The following is a 19,932-nucleotide window of genomic DNA, read 5'->3' as shown; positions in this document are numbered from 1 at the left end:
AATAGTGTCAGATTAAACCAGGTTCATGATGGATGGCTGCAAACTATCTAAAGCTGGATTTGTTTCATTGCGGAGACAAGTAACAGACACATTTACATTTAAGTTAGAACAACAGACAAATTTAGTTTTCTTCAATTAATACCATGCAACCAATTATATTTTTTCGTTTTGAATGAAGACAAAATGTAAACATCCCAGTACACGGTGGAAATAATACTGTATGGAAACCTTTGGATTTGGATAATTTATTGTGCCTCCTTTGTCATAACCTCAGTCAAACTGCCTGTAGTTGCAGATCAGACGAGTAAAATGCTCAGGAGGAATTTTGCACCATTACTTTTAACAAAAGTCTTCCAGTCCAGGAATATTCTTGGGTGGCCTGGTGTGAATCACTCTCTTGAGGTCATGCCAGAGCCTCTTAATCGGGTTGAGGTTGGAAGTCGAGCAATCCACTCCAGAAGGCGTAATTTATTCTCTTAAAGTAATTCTGTTGTTGATTTACTTCCGTCCTTTGGGTTGCTTTCCTTTTGCATGACCCATTATCTGTAGAGCTTGAATTGGCAGACAGATGGTCTTAAGTTCTATTGTCTCAATACACAGTGGAACTTCGATTTAACAGACCCCGAATCAACAGATATCGGAAGTAACTGACTGTCTGGACAGTACATGTGTCCAAAAATAGTCCAGTTGTCGCTTAAACTGGCGTTGACAAAGTCCATTAGTTCCACAATTGCCCACTGTTGTTTACTGGTGCTTTAGTGTAATATAGGCTGAGAATGGGATACGCGTATTTCCGCGTCACATATATACTATATGACTAGATTCACGAACAGACATGCCCGTGCCTATGTGGCGGCCATGTTGAATGCGGCGAAATTCCCATCAAAGGGAAAGCATTGATATGTGGTGGTCATCTTGAATGTGGCAACATTTCCAGGCGATTCGTTGACGTATTGGCCATAATGGCATAGACCTTTGCGCAGAGAGAGTGCAGATGAAGGCGGTGTTAACTTTAAGAGCAATACGACACACACGTTTCCGGAGTCTGGAACATGCTATTTTTGGTACAGATACAGTATTTTCGTCAAGCCGTTCGTCTATGGCATCGACGACAAGCACACCAGCGTGATACGTTGGGACAAAATGTAAAACATCAAACATTTTAAAGCTTTTTTATATCTATTTACAATAATTTTGTACTGTACTTGGCATTTAAGCCCTCAAAAAAAGTACAAAACAATAATTTGGTACTGTACTGTACAGTAATATGAAAAAGAAGTGCTTCAATGTAACGGACAATCAGCTGTAACGGACGAATTTTATTTGAAAATCTGTTACTGTTTTTGGCATATTCCTATTTCATATTTTGTCTATTTGACATTCATGCAATATTTAAAAATAAATAATTCAGAAATTAGTCACCAGTTAATACTTGAGTGGTATTCTTTTTCACTACTTAGTTACGGTTACTCAAGTAACTATTTAAAGGCCTACCCACCCCTGCTTGTGGACAATTTAGAGTCTTAAATTAACCTAGCATGCAAGTGTTTGGAATGTAAGAGGAAGCTGAGTACCCAGAGAAAACCCAGGCAATCATGAGGAGAACTGCAAGCTCCACACAGGAAGGCCAGAGCCCTGAATCTCAGAACTATGAGGCAGATGTGCCAAACATTAGAATATGAATATGTGTGGGTCAGAGTTTGATTTGAAGTGTTGAAGGTAAAAGCTTAACACAATCAGCCATAAACCAATCTTAGCCACAGCTGAGTGCTGTACCATATTGCACAAGGGCAGAATACACTTAACTACAGAACAAGACACCAATATACAGGTACCGTACAGTTACGTAATATATACACACTGCATGTCGCCTTGACACCAAGTGAGGCTGTAAGTGCCGACTGAAAGACGTACACGCTGTACAGTTATAGACCAATATGTCCAACGTGGACATAATGGACACAGCAGCTCCAGAACGCTGTTCATACAATAGATGGTGCTTAAAAGCAACATGCTGATGCCAGCCAATGTTGCCCTGTAGCCGAGAGGAGGGCAACTGCTTTACTACCTCTGTGATGTGTCTGTGTAGTTGGTAAACAAGAAACACAAACAGTCCAAATCATGTCAACTGACTTCATGAACAAATAAAATGCAATCATTTCCACTCTATTAAAAGTAAGACCTAATTTTATATGACTCAATATTTCCAATATGTTTGATTAACAATGTTATTCTCTGTGCTGGAACAGTGACACGCGGTTTGTGCATTTCCCTCACAGCCAGCGGTCCGGTGTTGGTACCAGATGTGATCAGGCTGCAAGATTGGATCGCCGTCCTTCGGTGGCTTACGCGCCTGCCGATGACATCACACTATGGCAGATCCACTCGGATCTTTACTACATTACGCAAGTCAGATGTGTTTGAGTTAAAAAACCCTCGAGATTTGGGTTTCTTTTTTTCCATTTGTTATTTCAATTCAACTCGAACATTTGTGCTCACATAAAAAGTACAGAGAATTACAACTATAATGTAATTTTATGGTAGGTTAAAGTATACTGAATATGTTAACTTTTCTGAATGGAAAAAGATGGGATAAAAGGATGTACTCAGGGCCTCATATTTATCAATAGATATTTTTCTTTTATTTCACATTTCCTTTGACAACCTGAACTCCTTTTCCCATACCGGTAAAGCCGTTTAGAATGTGATGTATTGATTTGTTTTTTTCATTTTATTTTGTTTATGGTATATCTTAATGTATCCTGCTTCTATATTTTTAGGTTTGTTATTTAGTTTTTGAGCATTTCAGTCTAGGGTCCCCAGTCGCCGTAGGTGCAGGCTCTCGTTTCATGGCTGCACCGGGGGCTCCATCTTGGTGGCCTGTGGACGGCTCCATGAGCTATGCTGTTTTCTCACCTTCATGCTCTGTACTCAGCCTCAGGTTAGGTCACGACGGTATCCTTTTTAACGTGTGTGTGTGTCCTATGGACAAGCGGCAGGCAGGTTTTTTTTTATTTCATATTTTAATTAATGTAATGCACTTCATGTTGCATTTCTTTGTATGACAAGCACTTAGAAATATAGTTTGATTGATTGGTATAGATAATTTTATTTATTTATGTTGTGCAGTATGGGCTTACATATTTGTTGGACCAAATATCAGTTCCAATATTAATATTTAAAAATGAATCTTCCTATTGATACAAATATTAATCAAAGGCAGTGACCTCCTACCATAAAGTCGAAACATTTAATATTATACACCACAGTATATAATTTAAGAACCTCATTTCAAGTTAACTTTAATAGCTATGGTAGCAAATTTCACATTTTCATTTTAAAATGTTGACTGCATTCACAAATCAATTAATCACTGATGAAAAAAAGGGCACATTTTTCTCAGTTCAAATTTTATTTACATAAAACACACAGGAGCAAAAGAGCTGGTACAAATGTCACAGAGGATCCAGTGTCTGCTCCTCTTGACAGGCAGGATGAGATTCTGGAGATGTAGGAAGAGGAGTGACAACATTCATAAGTGTAATGTCTTTTTTACATTTGTAATGGACACTTACATGCCCTGTTCAAGATTTTTAATAATTATGAAGAAAAAAAACTATGATCAAGAAATAAAAAGTAAAATACACTAATTAACATACTTTTATTGTAAGGCTCTTCTAATAAATAAGTCAATTATTTTTTCATACCTTCAACCTCCTGAACATATTTCAACAAGCTAATTTAGTCTAATATACCTGTAAATTGTGTGTGTAAAACCTGTTTACCTCTTGCATTTGATTGCAAAAGTGACCGCACAGTATCCTGGATGAGGGTCTTCAGAGTACATAGCCTGCTATACTCGCCTTTTCCCTGTCACAACATATCCTGAAAATGAAATAATAATGAAATAAACAATAAAAATCCTACTGACCAATGACAAATGACTATATGCCATGTGAGCTAAGATCAAGTGTAGTATGTCTATATGACTAGTTATGACACCACACATCAATACTGTGTGTAATTAGTTTATATAATCAAGATTATCCAGTGCAAGATGTATACCAGGTGTGCTGCTTTTATAAAACCTTCCACATTCACGGCAGGTTCCAACACTGTACATAGCATAGAAAGTATTTTGGTATGATGCAGAAAACCTGCTACATGTAGCAAAACCTGGAGGAAAACAAATTGTGAACCCCAAAAAAAAAAAAAAATTCCATAGAGCTGGTGAAAATATGCATAGGCAACTTAGCATTATAAACACTACCAATCGGAGCTTGCCCTGATAGCTGGAATACAATTGCTTATCGAATGTAGCAGGAAAATACAAACATGCATTTAGAGTGTATGTGTGATTTCTGGTTACATTTTGAATAAATGCAGCTCCAGAAACGCAATGGCATTCATGTGTTGAAAATATGAATTGAAAAAGAGCCATAAATGTAACGTTAAGTCAAACAGTAACTTTTGATTGAGTAACTTTTTGATGCCTTACGAATGGTTGCCTTTCGGCTCTTGGGTCATGAAGGCAGTAGTCTGACTGTCGTGAGTCCCTTTCGATAAGTAATGATAGACTTCATCGTAAAATTCCTCCATGTTTTCTCATAAAAAGTACTAATTCCCATCCCGTGAAATGGAACCCCCACAGTCTTTAACATCATCCTGCCAAGTTCCAGCCAATCATATACTGTGACGGTGAAGGTAAAATAAAAAATAGGTAAATAAAATATTAATGTGTACATTCAGCTATTGCTAAAAATAATCACTTAATCAAAAGCATATTGAATTAAATATTTATAAAATAACACATGACAAATAAAATATTCCTAAAATAAATAAATAAAGGCAAATTCAGCCCCAATAATTGGTCTTATACTATTTTGTTGCCACTTTGTCAAAAGCCCTGTAAAGTGAATTCAATAATGTGTTTCTAAATACCTAATACGTTCCATGTTTGAAGACAATTGCTGAAAACGTGCAAAGACTGATAAGTGAAAGTGATAAGCAACTGTGCGCAAGGCGTGGTTTAGACCAGTGTTGGTAATTTCATAGACTGCGCAGGCCAGCGAGTCCAAGAGCGGGCGGGCTGCACCACTGTGGGTGTTTCATTCACCGGCCTTTCTCATTCCCTTTAAATGTGACGCAATGAGAGTCTCAGCAGCGACATCTCTGAGCGGAAGAGGACGATGCATAATCGCAGCTATCTGTGCGTAACCCGGAGCGTTGTCACTGCTCTTATCTGGTGTGACAATAGATAGTGGGTCGCATTTGCTATTAAATGCGTAGAAATTCTCTTACTCTGCGCACAAGTTGAGCATATATGCAAAATCACCATCAGATTCATGACACGTGCGTACAGGCCAATTTTTTCACACTACTGTGAGTACGTTAACGAATCAGAATTCATGATATATTAAGGGCTTGTACTCATGAGCTGCAATTTGCAATCTCCCTATTCCTTTGTAAAAGGACGTCCGCCTGACACATCTCAGCCTATGCACGGAGGGTGAAGTCACAAGAGACGGCTGATTCAAAACTTTAAGAACTTTCTTAGTCTTTATCCTATATCCAAAATGCTAGTATCATCGGAAAGCTTGCTAAACACAGAAATTGACAACATATAGCCTAATAATAATGTTAATCATTTTTAGTTAATTCTGAATTTAAATTAGAGAATATGGAACAAAACAACCAATACAAAACTATATAACAGCCGAGAACGTGCAAGCACTGCATTCGTTGTTAAAATACATAGTAAGGAATAAATACAACACAGAAAACAGGCATTTGTAGTTGATAAAATTCATGAAATTAGCGTTGGAAGCGAAAGAAAATCAGAAATGAGTCATATATGCCCATCGGAGTACGTCACAATTCAACCAAGCTATTTGTGTACCGTGAATTGATAAATTCACATCACATTTGTACATGTAAAATCGCAGAAAAATTTATAAATCAGATTATCGTAGGGATTTGAAAGAACACTGAAGCATTGAAAGAACCAGGACACGCGAGCAGTCTGATCGCACTTCCTCGATGAGTGTCAATGTCGGTCGCACGCAGACTACGGGCGAGGGACACATAAATGCGCATATCCTACTGTACAAGGCACGCTTGAACGGGACCAGGGTAAAAGTGTTGAGAAGTGTCCTTTTCATTGTTATTTAGGACAGTATAACCCATTAGTAAATTCCTTGTTTGAGTTGTTATCATCAAAGTAGTTCCAATACATGGCACATCTTGGGTAAAAGGTATGTTTGACATACAGTATATTCAATAGATGATCTTCATTATTTGTGCGTACACATTGTCTGAGGATGTTCGGCGTGTAAGAATAAAAACAAGTACAAACCTATTAATAAATCACAGGTTCGTGCGTCAAACAGGTTCGTGACCTGCAATTGACTGGGTGTAACCCACCTCAGCTGAAAGACAGCTGGGATGGGCTCCAGCTCACCTGCGGCCTTCAACATCTTCCACCATTTTGTAGAACAGAAAATAACATCCCCCAATTTGTCCCTGCAAAGTCAAAAACAAAATGTGATGAATTGTCTGGAAAAACTGAGAAGGAGGTGCCTCTTGAGACCTCATAGTATAAGCTAAATAATTTGCACTCTACTATGGCATTACTAAATTGTGCAAACAACGTGGATTAACTTGTTGTTTGATACTGAACTAACAAGAACTCAGGTGTAGAGTAGAATATGTTATAAATTATGTGCAAAGAAGTCAATGCAATCCATAAAAAAATGGAAATCAGTCTGTGTTGGCAAAGTCTCAATCAGACTAGCGCTATAGATGTACAGTATTCTGAGCCATACACAGCTTGCAGGAGTGCAGCTCTGCTGCATTGATAGCTCCTGTGAGCTCAGGTGCACCAGAAGTGTCTTTTGCTAAACAGGTGGCTACCTGCGTCGGCAGCCATGCTTGGCAGTGGCAGCAGTCTCCTCTGCCCTTTTCTTTGCTTTGATGAGTCGGCAGGCAAGGAACTGCAACAGCAGTAATAGACGGGGCTATCTCATTGAAGAGCTGCAGTTTTTGAAGCAATGATTACATGCAAACTCTACACAGGCGGGGCCGGGGATTGAGAATATAGATAGATAGATAGATAGATAGATAGATAGATAGATAGATAGATAGATAGATAGATAGATAGATAGATAGATAGATAGATAGATAGATCGATCGGTCGGTCGATAGATAGATCGGTCGGTCGATCGGTCGGTCGATAGATAGATCGGTCGGTCGATCGGTCGGTCGATCGATAGATCGGTCGGTCGATCGGTCGGTCGATCGATAGATCGGTCGGTCGATCGGTCGGTCGATCGATAGGTCGGTCGGTCGATAGATCGGTCGGTCGATAGATCGGTCGGTCGGTCGATCGGTCGATCGGTCGGTCGATCGGTCGGTCGGTCGATCGGTCGGTCGGTCGGTCGATCGGTCGGTCGGTCGGTCGGTCGATCGATAGATCGGTCGGTCGATCGGTCGGTCGATCGATAGATAGATCGGTCGGTCGATCGGTCGATCGATAGATAGATCGGTCGGTCGATCGATCGGTCGATCGATAGATAGATCGGTCGGTCGATCGATCGGCACGGTGGCCGACTGGTTAGAGCGTCAGCCTCACAGTTCTGAGGACCTGGGTTCAATCCCCGGCCCCGCCTGTGTGGAGTGTGCATGTTCTCCCCGTGCCTGCGTGGGATTTCTCCGGGCACTCCGGTTTCCTCCCACATCCCAAAAACATGCATTAATTGGAGACTCTAAATTGCCCGTAGGCATGACTCTGAGTGCGAATGGTTGTTTGTTTCTATGTGCCCTGCGATTGGCTGGCAATCAGTTCAGGGTGTACCCCGCCTCCTGCCCGATGACAGCTGGGATGGGCTCCAGCACGCCTGTGACCCTTGTGAGGAGAAGCGGCTCAGAAAATGGATGGATGGATATATATATATATATATATATATATATATATATATATATATATATATATATATATATATATATATATATACACACAGGTTTCTGAGCGAGCCAGCCAGCTGGCAACCACCACCGAGCCATGCAAATACAGTGTATAAAAGCATACATGTGTTGTGTTTTTACAACAAAACTTAACTATATTTATAAAGAAATTAAGAATTACCGTGAGAAAGGCAAACGAACGTGGCTAGTTGTCGATAAGCTATATGTCGACGGTCGACTGTTTCGTGATGCCAACGTCACTCCCTGGCTCTTCTAGATAAGTACTTTTGATCTGTTGTCATTATTAATTGTCAAAAGCGTATTGTATTTTGTTTCATTCTTTCCACTTTAGCTGAGACAAAATCATGCATGCCACCAGCCTGAAATCTCACTCCTATCTGTCTGCTTTCCTGCTCTGCTTGTTTCCACACACACTAAACACACAAGTCGCTCAAAACTCTTATTGAGCACTACAAACAACCACCACACACCATATTATCCCCTTGTCACTAATGTTTGTTTGTTCAGTGTTTGTTCGTTACCCTTCTCTGTACCCTGGCTTTGCTGTACTTAAGTATAGCATCTCTATCACCCTCTCTAAATAACATTTGTCAGCACAATATCAAAAAATCTCTCAAACTGTCAAAAATACAACAACAAAGAATACATAGTACCCAATCTATTTAAAATTACTATACACGCACCCATTATATCCATCCATCCGTCCATTTTCTGAGCCGCTTCTCCTCACTAGGGTCGCGGGTGTGCTGGAGCCTATCCCAGCTATCATCGGCCAGGAGGCGGGGTACACCCTGAACTGGTTGCCAGCCAATCGCCAAACAACCATTCGCACTCACATTCACACCTAAGGGCAGTTTAGAGTTGTCAATTAACCTACCATCAAACCCCCCCGCCCGGCCTGCCCACCTGGATTTTAATGCATCACACACACTCATCCCCATGTGTCTTTTAATGCACCACATACACCCATCTCTGGGGGACAATGGGCCTTGGGTGGGGGGGATTTGACTGTTAGGCAGCAGTGCTTGGCAGCCCTGCCCGCCCCTCCGGCTCACTGGCCTCTCCAGATTTTAATGCAACACACCACTCGGGGGGGCACTGATACACAGGGTAGGGCCAATGACTGCCAGTCGGGGACCTGGCAGTCATAATGGGGGGGGGGGGGGGGGGGGGGGGGGGTTGGGTTCTCACTAAGCTTCATGGCGATGCTCCTGAGGCCGGGCCCCCCAGGCTGGATGACTGCTTGGCGTTGGGGCTTCCCCCCCCCCGCCCCTTATCGTTCCCTTGTCGGGTGCCCCTATCCGGCCTCCTTTCCTACAAACAAGGGACACCCTCCCGCCCTGGGGCTGGGCAGGGACTGGCTGCATCATGGGCCTTGCAGGTTGGGGGGGCGTCCCCGCCTCTCGATTGATTGGGTGGGGTCCTCAGCCTCAGCGGTTCAGGCACAGCAATCATGGGACACTTCTGTCAGTCATGCGAAACAGTGTCAATTCACTTGCATGCACACACCCCTGGGACTTTTTCGCTGGGTGTGGGGCCACTCACTTACTGCAACAAATAACTCATGAATATGCGAATTGATTGGGTATTCCTTCACTCACACTCACCTCCTATAGACTTTTATAATTTACATAGTCACTCCCACCACACTTCAGTTGTACAGCCGGTTCACGAGCCTTGTCCTGCATGCTTCTTCTCCTGTCCTATCTTGTCCTCTCCTTCCCTCACAGGGTGTAGCACTACTGCCCCATACAACACTCATCTAATGTTTCATTGTTGATTGACTTTTCTCATCTTGTTTACAATTAGTGCTTTGGCTTTTGTCTTCGTCTCTCACTCCCCTCTAGAAACTTTGTTTTGTTCGACTGATCGATTCTGATTCTCAATAAATATCAATTATAATACAAAGGTTTTTTTTTGTAAAGACTATGGAGCAAATTTTTCAATCAGCTAAAGACACTGCCGAGATAATGATTAATGATTAAAAATAAAAAATAATGATTTTTGGAAGAAACATGAAGTCGACGTACATGATTTGTTTTCACTGGCCACATGAAATGATTTCACGGGCCAGATCTGGCCCCCGGGCCTTGGGTTTGACACCTGTACTTTAGAGCATGAATCGACAGAACGCCGGCTTGTTTACGTACAACTGTTAATGCTAGCACTAGCTTGCTAGGCTGCATAACGTTTTGTTGCCAGCTTGCGAGCCGTATCATATTAAAAGTACGTGAACATACCTCAAGCAGTCCTTGAATGAACGTCCTCTTCTGAGCATCACACGTTTATCCTCATTTTGTTCTTTTTTTCACTCGACACAATACATCGGTGCGGCACATTGTTGTTGTCACAATGGTAACGAGTGTAACCGGTCGCGTTGACTGGTCACACGGTTTCTGGTTCCGCCTCTCTGACAGTGTTTGATTTGACAGGATATAGCCCAGTGATCGTAAAAGACGGGTTGCAGTGTTATCACAATACAGGTCGTGTAGTGTTGCCACTGTTTGACCGAGATACGGCAAGATTTCATGGCAGTAGTCTGACATAGTGCTATCGGGAAACCCCAATTTGTCTTGTAGTCTGATCCAGGCATCAGAGTGAATCCAGCAGGAGTTTTGTCTTCAGGTGGGACACCCAAAATGGACAGGTCTCACGGTAGAGGCCTGACAAAGTGAAATCCATTTCTCAGGGGCTGGACACCAAATTGTAAAAACACATTTTGGAGAGTGGTGAACATAATCAATACAAAAATCATCTAAAATGTACTTGATGATATGAGATAGTAAAGGAACTATAAAATAAAGGGTAAATTATACCTACTTTACCTATTTGACAACAGTAACAAGTGTTAGCAAGGAACAATTAGTAAATTCTACCAAAAAGATATGGGTCCTATACGCTTCAACGCGTGATGCTGCAGTGATTGAATCACACATCATCTGGTCATCAGCGCAGCATAGCACAAATGTGAGGTAAACGTTACCCAATGCTTCTCACAAAACCGAAGCATTTCTTGAGCCATAACAGTAACATTGCATCGTCAAGAGAGCAAGCCATTTTCAACACTTGTCATTGGTCAATAATTTGTAAAAATAGCAGACCCACTAGGGGACCGACCAATAATATCGATCCGTTAAAAAAAGAAAAATGAAAGAAAAGGAGAGTATTTAATAGCTATTGATTTAAAGTACTCTTTGGGCACCTGAGACAGCTATGGGGTCCTTAAAACCAGGAAAAAGGGTCCTGTAATATTCAGGAGACAATGTCCAGCTATCGTCGTCACATGTGGTTGCAATTGTATGTGTGTTGCAGTAAAGGAGATCACTTCTCAAAAACCCCCGCACGCTTGGATTTATTTGTGTCCATGTGTGCGACAGTTGCACTACATTGACTGTTTAAATTCTATTGGTTTTTCTTTCTTCAGTGTACTAACAACTAAATACCACGAAGAAAACACTGTATCAACAACAAATGCTGGCGCATGGTGTGTACGCATGATCCCACTTTCACATTTCTGCCAGCTCCCTCATATATGCATGCCTAGAACTAGCCCTGGCCTTGGCATTACTCATGGTCTCCATAAGCTAGAAGAAAGTGATACAGAGAAACAACAGTGACATGAGACCGATCACACAGGACGAGTGCATTGTCATAATCTTTGCATTTTCAAGGATTCAATTATCTTATTGTTACGACCTGGGAATGTAATCTATAAAATCAGCTCCAAACTTGCTGGCACCTGCACAAACGTTAATGTATAATGTGGAATGGTAATATGATGCATTTAGTGTGAATTCTTTCATTTTAAGTAGCGCCACAGCAGGTGGGATGATTAACAGAGGATTAAAGAAGACAAGATTAAATAAACCTCATTGGAAGTTGTTCAGTGAAAAGCAGCATTCAACTTTGCTGTGGTGCTGGGCTGTTAAAAAACAAATTGGCAGAGACAGCTCTTTAACTAAATCTGCTGTAGCTTCTCATGTCAAATGAGATTTGGTTTAAAACCTAGACATGACCTATGTTATATGGTCGGAAGCAGAATACTAAAAAACAACTACTGAATAGAAGATTGTTTGCACTTGAATATTGATATTCGAATTCAGAAATGAGCTGTTGCCTAGCAACACCTGCTGTAAGTGGAGGAAGACAGAGTAGTGGGAGAACAGCTGTTGGACAGATTTATATGGAAGGAATCCATACAATATCCAGCAAACGATGTATCTCATAAATAGAAATAGTTTTTACCCAGTCGATTACAGTGGTTTTATTTCAGAAAAGGATAAAAACAGTGTCAATTAAGGAGCAGGAAAAGTCATCCGAAGTCTGAAGTGCATTAGTCAGTAGTCCTGAGGGCAAGTTCACCATGTTTACAAGGGTAGTCACAGATTCGGATAGGAACCATAATAATAAGCAATCGGTAACATGTTATAAGGGAAAGGGACCATTATTCAAAGGAACATTTTCACAAATCTCTTAATCTGTGCATACTAATATATAAAAATATACAGGTATAAAATTATTAACATTATTATAACAACAACAGTATGGAATGCTGGAATAACCCCTACTGTATCTATCTATCTATCTAATAACAAAACAACATTTGCTAAAACTCAATCCGTCCATCAGTGCACTGTATTATTTTGAATTCTCCATTTCTCAAGGGAGGCCACACAAGCCCACATCTGTGCACCACAAATTCAGATGCCCTGGTCTATTTGAATGGGATAGCTGTTATTAGAGTGGAAATATATCGTCATGGATAGGCTGAGTGAGGATTTGTCGTCACCTTAAGATGCCTTTGTTCTTAATTACACCCTCTGCCCCCTCGACACCCTTGGCAACGTGCTTTAAAGTGTGCTGGCATTAAGTAAAATGGAACATGCCACTGAGGATGTACTGTACAGTGTTGCAAATCCATACTGATACCAAGATAATCCTCTACATGGGGCAGATAGAAGGAGAGGGAGTAGACCAGAGAGCCACAGTAAGGGAGGAGGAGAGGGATCAGAACTCAGCATTCACCTCCGGAACTTGAAGTAAGCACTTTCCTTGCTTTAGATTCTGGTGTCCTGCCAAACTCTAGCCAAAGACCTTCTCACCTATTAAAAGGATTACATGCCTTGACATTTTGACATTTAGATTCATGAAAAAAATGACATCTCCGTTACTTTCTTAGTGAATTTGCTCTCTGGCAAGTGAGATGCTAGCTGATACTTTACGAAGATCACCAACTTACTCACAGCACTACCCTTACATCTGGGCCAAGCCTAGAAGCAAAATATTATCTGCGCACCCATTAAAGTTTCTTAAAATAGAACCTGGCCACATGTTTCCATTACTGTATGGGGGTAACAGCTTGCTCATTTGATTTCCTTTGGTGGTTGAAATGTTTTTAGGTCTCTTTGAATGTATTTTATTTGTTTGCAGTTTCTCTGAAATGCGGGAAATTGAGGCCATGTGCTTGAAACAAAGCAGGCTCTGTTTGTTGTGGATGATTCTGCCACTTAAGTCTTACATATGGGGTTTCAAACCCTCCCCCCAACCAATCATATATTCTGATCTCCTGCACAGCAAAGGTGTGTTGCTCTCTGGTGATGCCCCTCAACGTAAACCAATCGTCGACGGTGGGGTGGGGATGCTGACGGATTTATGCCTTACAAAACACATTAATAAATGCGTGGAGGGGGGCGCATTGATGAATGTGCGTTTGGATTAAAACCCCCGGAGTTGGATACCCGGGGATGTTCCTACGCCCCACAAGCACCACTCCTTGCATGCCACTGCCTGCATAGGATAGTCAGAGGAATGTGACATTTGACTTACAGTTTTTCTCCATTCAGGTTGGCTCATTTATTGAAACTGAGATTACATTTTCAGAACTCAAAGAACATTTGGTGAAACAGCAATGCTCACTTGAAAAAGCTCCCATCACTTCCGAAACATACAAAACAGTATGTCAGAACTAAATTCCTCACTCATCTAAATGGCATTGTCTACTTTAGCATAGCAAAACAGTTTTGCTTTTACTGAGTTTCCTCCAAAGTTTGACAACACACATTGCACTCATAGTCTCATACTGCCTTGGAAATTATATAACCACTTTTATTCAAACACGTACATATTGGCATATAAAATGTATATATGTAGATACAGTATGTATAAATATGTATATTTATGATCGCCGGTGTCAGTCAAATTCCCGGCATCTCCAAAACCATCACTTTTGAGCAAAACAAAACCGAAGCATTTCTTGAGCCATAACAGTAACATTGATTCGTCAAGAGAGCAAGCCATTTTCAACACTTGTCATTGGTCAATAATTTGTAAAAATAGCAGACCCACTAGGGGACCGACCAATAATATTGATCCGTTAAAAAAAAAAAAAAAAGAAAGAAAGAAAAGGAAAGAAATTGTACTGGTACTGGTCAATATCTACTGTAGATTTATATATTTTTGGCAGCATTCACAATCATGGACAACTAACTACACGTACTGTGTGACTGGCTTCTGAGATGTGTGAAATTCCTCCCTTGTTAGTCAAGTTCTGACTTGTGTCATTCAATCATACTATGTTCTTGATAAATTTTGACAATTGAACAGACTATTGTGCATGTGATGACTTTAACAAGTATATGATGCTGACATGTTTTGGAGAGAACAACCATTATCCTGAGAAAGACCATTGAGATCAACAGGATCTAGTCACTTGGAAATTGTGCTAAATGTAGGCTAACTGTGTGAACTGTAGGCTGTCTGAACTTAAACATTTGCAAATATGAACTAAGACATTGAAACATGTACTGCAACATATGAAATTTGATGAAAGAATGACAAATTCATTTCTGTTGTGAATAATTGCGAGTTGGTTTGGAGATTAGTCTTTGTTGTTTTAGGAATGTAATCTCAGTTTTAAAAAAAAAATAGCCAAACCAATGGAGGAAAAACTATAACTACTTGTAAATTGTCAAGTTTATTTGTATAGCCCTTAATCACAAAAGAGTCTCAAAGGTCTTCACAGGCCATGACTGACAACATCCCCTAATGTAAACCCCCCAGTCGGGCAAGGAAAAACTCAAAACTCCATTAGGGGAAAAAAGAAACCTTGAGAAGGGACCGCAAATTCGGGGTCCCCGTTCCAGGATGACCAGACTGCAATGGATGTCGAGTGGGCAACATTTATCACATAGTATGGTGCTGTACAATGTTCATTAAGTTGGCATAAGAGTCCATTTAAAGCGAAAAGGTGCCACAGATCGACAAATTCGGAAAAGTGGTTCTCCCTCAGGATCTGGCCCGGTCGGTCGGTGCAGAATCCTCCATGGCAACGATTCCGGGGGAAATGCTCCACCTCAGACCTTGTCCCAGTTGGTCGGTGCAAAACCCAAACAGCAAAAGCCTCAGATTTGGTCAATGTTACCAAGCCCTTTCTCCGAGCAGGAGAGGAGGGGGGAGGAGATAGGACAAGCAGCAGTAAAACAGGCCTACATGTACTTTCACTAAATGCCAAAGAGTAGAATAAGTCCTAAATCGGGATTGAGGTAGCAGCTCTAATATCCGTGGGTGGGATTTTCCAGAATACTGGAGTCCGTACAGAAAATGCACGAGAGCCTGCGGACTTCTTTCTGGCTCTCAGAGTCACCAAAAGACCAATGTCTTGTGACCATAGGTATACAGCTAAGTCAGCGAGGTAAGAGGGTGCTAAGCCGTGTATTTTTTATTTTATAAGTAACAGGACCTTAAAATCACATCTCAAGTGGTTTGAGTCTGGCGGACTCAGCTGAGACATCACCGTTTTGCACACGTTAGTATATTGCAAAAATGATTGTATCGTGTGTGTAAGGGTGTGTGTGTGTGTGTGTGTGAGGGTGTGTAGTTGTGGTGTAATGCATGTAGACAGTTGATGATGATGGATAGGGATTCATCAGTTAACATAAGACACGTGGCGAACATGTGTACAATAGATTTAAACATTAGTTTGGTCAACGGTTCTTATCCAGTTGTTATTGGATGTCAGAGGCAAAAGGAGTGATGTGCTGAAGGATTTTGTGGTGCTAATTTTCTCAAAAATTATGGTGAAAATAATGGAGTTGAAAGCATTGTTGATAAGATAATTATTTCTTAGCACACTGCACACAATAGGGGTAATATCATTCACAGGCCCACAGGCCTAGCACACAATAGGGGTAATATCATTGAGGTAACTAAAACTATCTCGCGTGCTGTTTTACTGCTGATGTGCGAAGAATTGAAATAATAAAACTGTAGACACGGATAATTACATTTTCTTGCCAGCAGCATAAGTGGCAAGTAGGTTTTATTTATTTTAGTTCTAATAATTGTTGTTTTTGTACTGTTTGTGGCCATTAATGAATAAATTCAAGTATGTATTCCCTTTAGGGCTTCATAATTAAGTGCATATAAATTTAAAGACTTGAATAGCAGTGAATGAAATCTCCTTGTCCAGATTAGATTTTTTTAATGACTTTCAAATGAGGAAGGACAAAGGAATACAGCGAGTTCAAACCCTTTCATGAGAACCAAAATATAACTGGATTAAGAACTCAACATGGAATCTACAACTGATGATCTTGTAATATTGTCTACTTTACTAAAATCTCTGTTCATTTTGTTCTATACTCTACAATACAACCTATAATTTAAAAAAGATGCTGTAAATCAAATAAAGCTGTGGTAGTGTTATTTGTATTTTCTTTACTGACTCCTAAACACCCATCATGTGTACTTATTCAGATTGTACGTCCCCGTTTGCTCTCCAACAAGAACTAAACAAGTTCCACCGGAGCATCTCAGTAAATAAACATGTTCTATTACATGTTTTATGCTTTATTGACTTTGCTTATGTGCGTGATAAAAACAAGATGTCCAGATGTGTTTGTCAAACAGTCATTTACTGCTTTATTTACTGTTGCAAGAACATCATCTGTAAATATTTAACTGCAAGGAAGTAATGCATTCTTGATACTTTTATTTTTGTTGCATTAAATAATACCCAGAGGTTTGTTGAAATTTATTGGATGTGGCACAGTCCTATAAAACTATCCGCCAGACTCTGCAGAGTAGTTTTCTATTTATTGTGCTCTCTGTACCACACACACCATGAACCTGTGAGACACTGAAATGCAGTGATGAAACATTTTTCAAATAATAAATGAAATTCACCCTGAATAACTGTGGAGAATGTAAATTAAAGTAACCCTATTACAGTTGTTTACCTGGATGGAAAAGTCATAAGTACTGTAATTTCTCGTGTATAATGTGCACCCATGTATAATACGCACCCCCAAAGTTGACCTCAAAATTCTGGAAAACCCTTCTACCTATGTATAATGCATTTCTACAATGCATGATTTTGCTTCTACCCATAGGATCAAAATATGAAGTATTATCTCTGTTTTGTTATTTTTTTCAACGAATTATTCTTAAGTTAAGCACTTTATTTGAACACATAATACTTTTCTTTTTATTTACTTGCTCTTATTTTGGAAATTCACAGCCCTACTTTTTAGTAAATGAGAAAACACAGTTGTGCGCATTTGTTTGATTACCCAGGCAGAATTTGTAAGATGGGTACAATTCTTTAAAGAAAACATGAAGGGCCAGGCGAAACACATTTAATTTAATTTTAATGGGATTCGAATTAAACTGTCAAGCATCTGTCATGGGTGTGTGTTCCGGTTTTTGTCTTCCCCTTGTTTCATACACACCTGCTCCTGAGAGCATCTTCACCACCTGTGCCTCGTTCACCCTAATTACCCCTTGCATTTAACCTTGTGTCTCATTCTCTCTCATCGACAGTTCGTTGTACCTTGTCGTCGCGTTCCAGCATTCCTTGTTTCCACATCCAAGCCTCACAGTAAGACTAGACCCTGTTCCGATTATCGACCTTACCTTTTTGCCTCACGTTTTTGGATACTGTTGCCTTTTTTGGATTGCCTGCCTCTGGACCGACCTCAGCCCGTATATTAAACCTCTCTTTTTGAAACTGTCGTTTTGTTTTGGAGTCGTGCATTTTTGGGTCCTATCCTCTGTTCTGTTTATGACAGAACGGACTGGCCATAACATGGACCCAGCAGACTCAGACCCGGTGCGCAAAGCCCTTCAAGTGCAGGGTCAACGCCTCTCGAAGCACGATGAGCAGCTTGCTGCCCTCCACCTTCATCGAGAGGGACTGTCAGAGCATCAGGACAATATGATGAGACAGGTGGCCTCACAGTTTGAAGTTCTTATGAAAATGATTCAAAAGAAGGAAGCAGTTGGCACAACACCCGATACAGCCACAGTACCAACGTTTCCATGTGAAGCAGTCACCATGCAGCCACCTGCCACCTCAGAATCAGAATCATCTTTATTTGCCAAGTATGTCCAAAACACACAAGGAATTTGTCTCCGGTAGTTGGAGCCGCTCTAGTACAACAGACAGTCAATTTACAGAACACTTTGGAGACATAAAGACATTGACAAAAAACAATTGTGCAAAAAGATGCAGAGACCACTAGCACTTAGAGCAGTTCGAATGACTAATATTGCAATAGTCCGGTGCAATGACCATTGTGCAAAGGGCGCTGAGACTTCAAGGAGTGTATGCGGTTAAAAGTGACGAGTAGTGCGATAATCTGGGACAATGTTGGTTGTGCAAATGTTACAGATACTCCTCAATCAGTGTGCAAATGGAGCAGATGCTACTCTGGCATGAGTGGCCAGTATATGCAAAGAGTGCAGCATGGCAAGACAACCTCCGCTGCTGTCTGCCCACAGCTCTCTCGACCGGAGAGGTTCACTGGGGATTCTGGGAACATTAAGCCGTTCATCACTCAGTGCGAACTCCACTTTGAGCTGCAGGCACCTGCCTTCCCCAGCGAGCGGGCAAAAATCGCGTTCGTCTTTTCCCACCTGACTGGTCGTGCGGAGGCGTGGGCTACTGCTGAATGGAACCGCAATTCCGCTGCGTGTCATTCTTGGGCTTTTTTCGTAAAGACTACGGAGCAAATTTTTCAGTTTTCCACACCAGATCGTGAGGCAGCTCGCTCCCTTGTCACCTTACACCAAAGCAAGCGCAGGGTTTCAGATTACGCGATTGAGTTTCACATTCTAGCAGCTGAGAGTCAGTGGAATAACAGGCACTGCTCGATGCATTTTTTCAAGGACTATCCCCCGCCGTCTAGGATCATTTGGTCCCGCTAGACCTGCCAACCGACTTGGAAAATCTCATCGCTCTCGCCGTAAAAATCGACAAGAGGCTTTTGGATCGCGAGCTGGATGGAGTTCAGCAGAGGGGTGCGTCACCGCGCACTTTGAGAACGAGCCTCGGTGACCAGCCAAACCAAGGCAGATCCCCTGTTTCCGGTCTCAATCCACTGGCTGGCGTCACCACGGATGAACCCATGCAACTGGGTAGGTTCAGTCTCTTCCCTGAGGAACGTCAACGCCGGCTGAGGGAAGGGCGGTGCTTCTACTGCGGGCAGTTGGATCATTCCGTGAGCAACTATCACGTCAAGGTTGCCAGTGCTGGTAGCAAGGGCATGGGAGTGGTGAGTCTAAATTTCATTAAGGAAGACCCTACCCGGGTTCTTCCTAAAGTGTCACTATGCTCTCCTGATCAATAAATTCATACACCTGTATTAATTGACTCTGGTTCTGACGCAAACTTACTTAACTCCCTCCTCGTTAGACGTATGCACCTTAGAACCTTTCAAAAAAAACAACACCGCAACACCTATGCTGCAGACTGCAGTTTTATGGGCAAGATCACTCACCGCACCCAAACACTCACATTGACATTTCCTGATTCTCACTCGGAACGCATTAGTTTTCATGTTTTTGACACCATGAATCATGACCTTATTTTAGAGAACCCATGGTTGAAATTACATAACCCCCACATTGACTGGTCCTTTGGGTAGGTTATGTCATGGGGCAACAATTGCG

At 41.3% G+C, this 19,932-nt stretch overlaps 1 long non-coding RNA gene across 1 annotated transcript in view; it reads right to left on the bottom strand.

Moving 5' to 3' along the window:
- Nucleotides 1-3,393: 3,393 nt before the first annotated feature.
- The window catches only part of LOC133474533 (uncharacterized), a 31,154-nt gene continuing 14,615 nt past the window's right edge, over nt 3,394-19,932 (bottom strand). The window contains exons 2-4 of the long non-coding RNA XR_009787535.1: nt 6,356-6,522; nt 3,786-3,885; nt 3,394-3,502 (exon numbers count right to left, since the gene is read on the bottom strand). This is a non-coding gene — a long non-coding RNA (uncharacterized LOC133474533). The remainder of the gene's footprint in view (nt 3,503-3,785; nt 3,886-6,355; nt 6,523-19,932) is intronic.

Source organism: Phyllopteryx taeniolatus, chromosome 2 (genome assembly GCF_024500385.1).
Source record: "Phyllopteryx taeniolatus isolate TA_2022b chromosome 2, UOR_Ptae_1.2, whole genome shotgun sequence".
In the NCBI taxonomy this organism is placed as follows: domain Eukaryota; kingdom Metazoa; phylum Chordata; class Actinopteri; order Syngnathiformes; family Syngnathidae; genus Phyllopteryx; species Phyllopteryx taeniolatus.
Note: the sequence above shows the minus strand (reverse complement) of the source record. Positions and strands in the feature narration are given on the sequence as shown.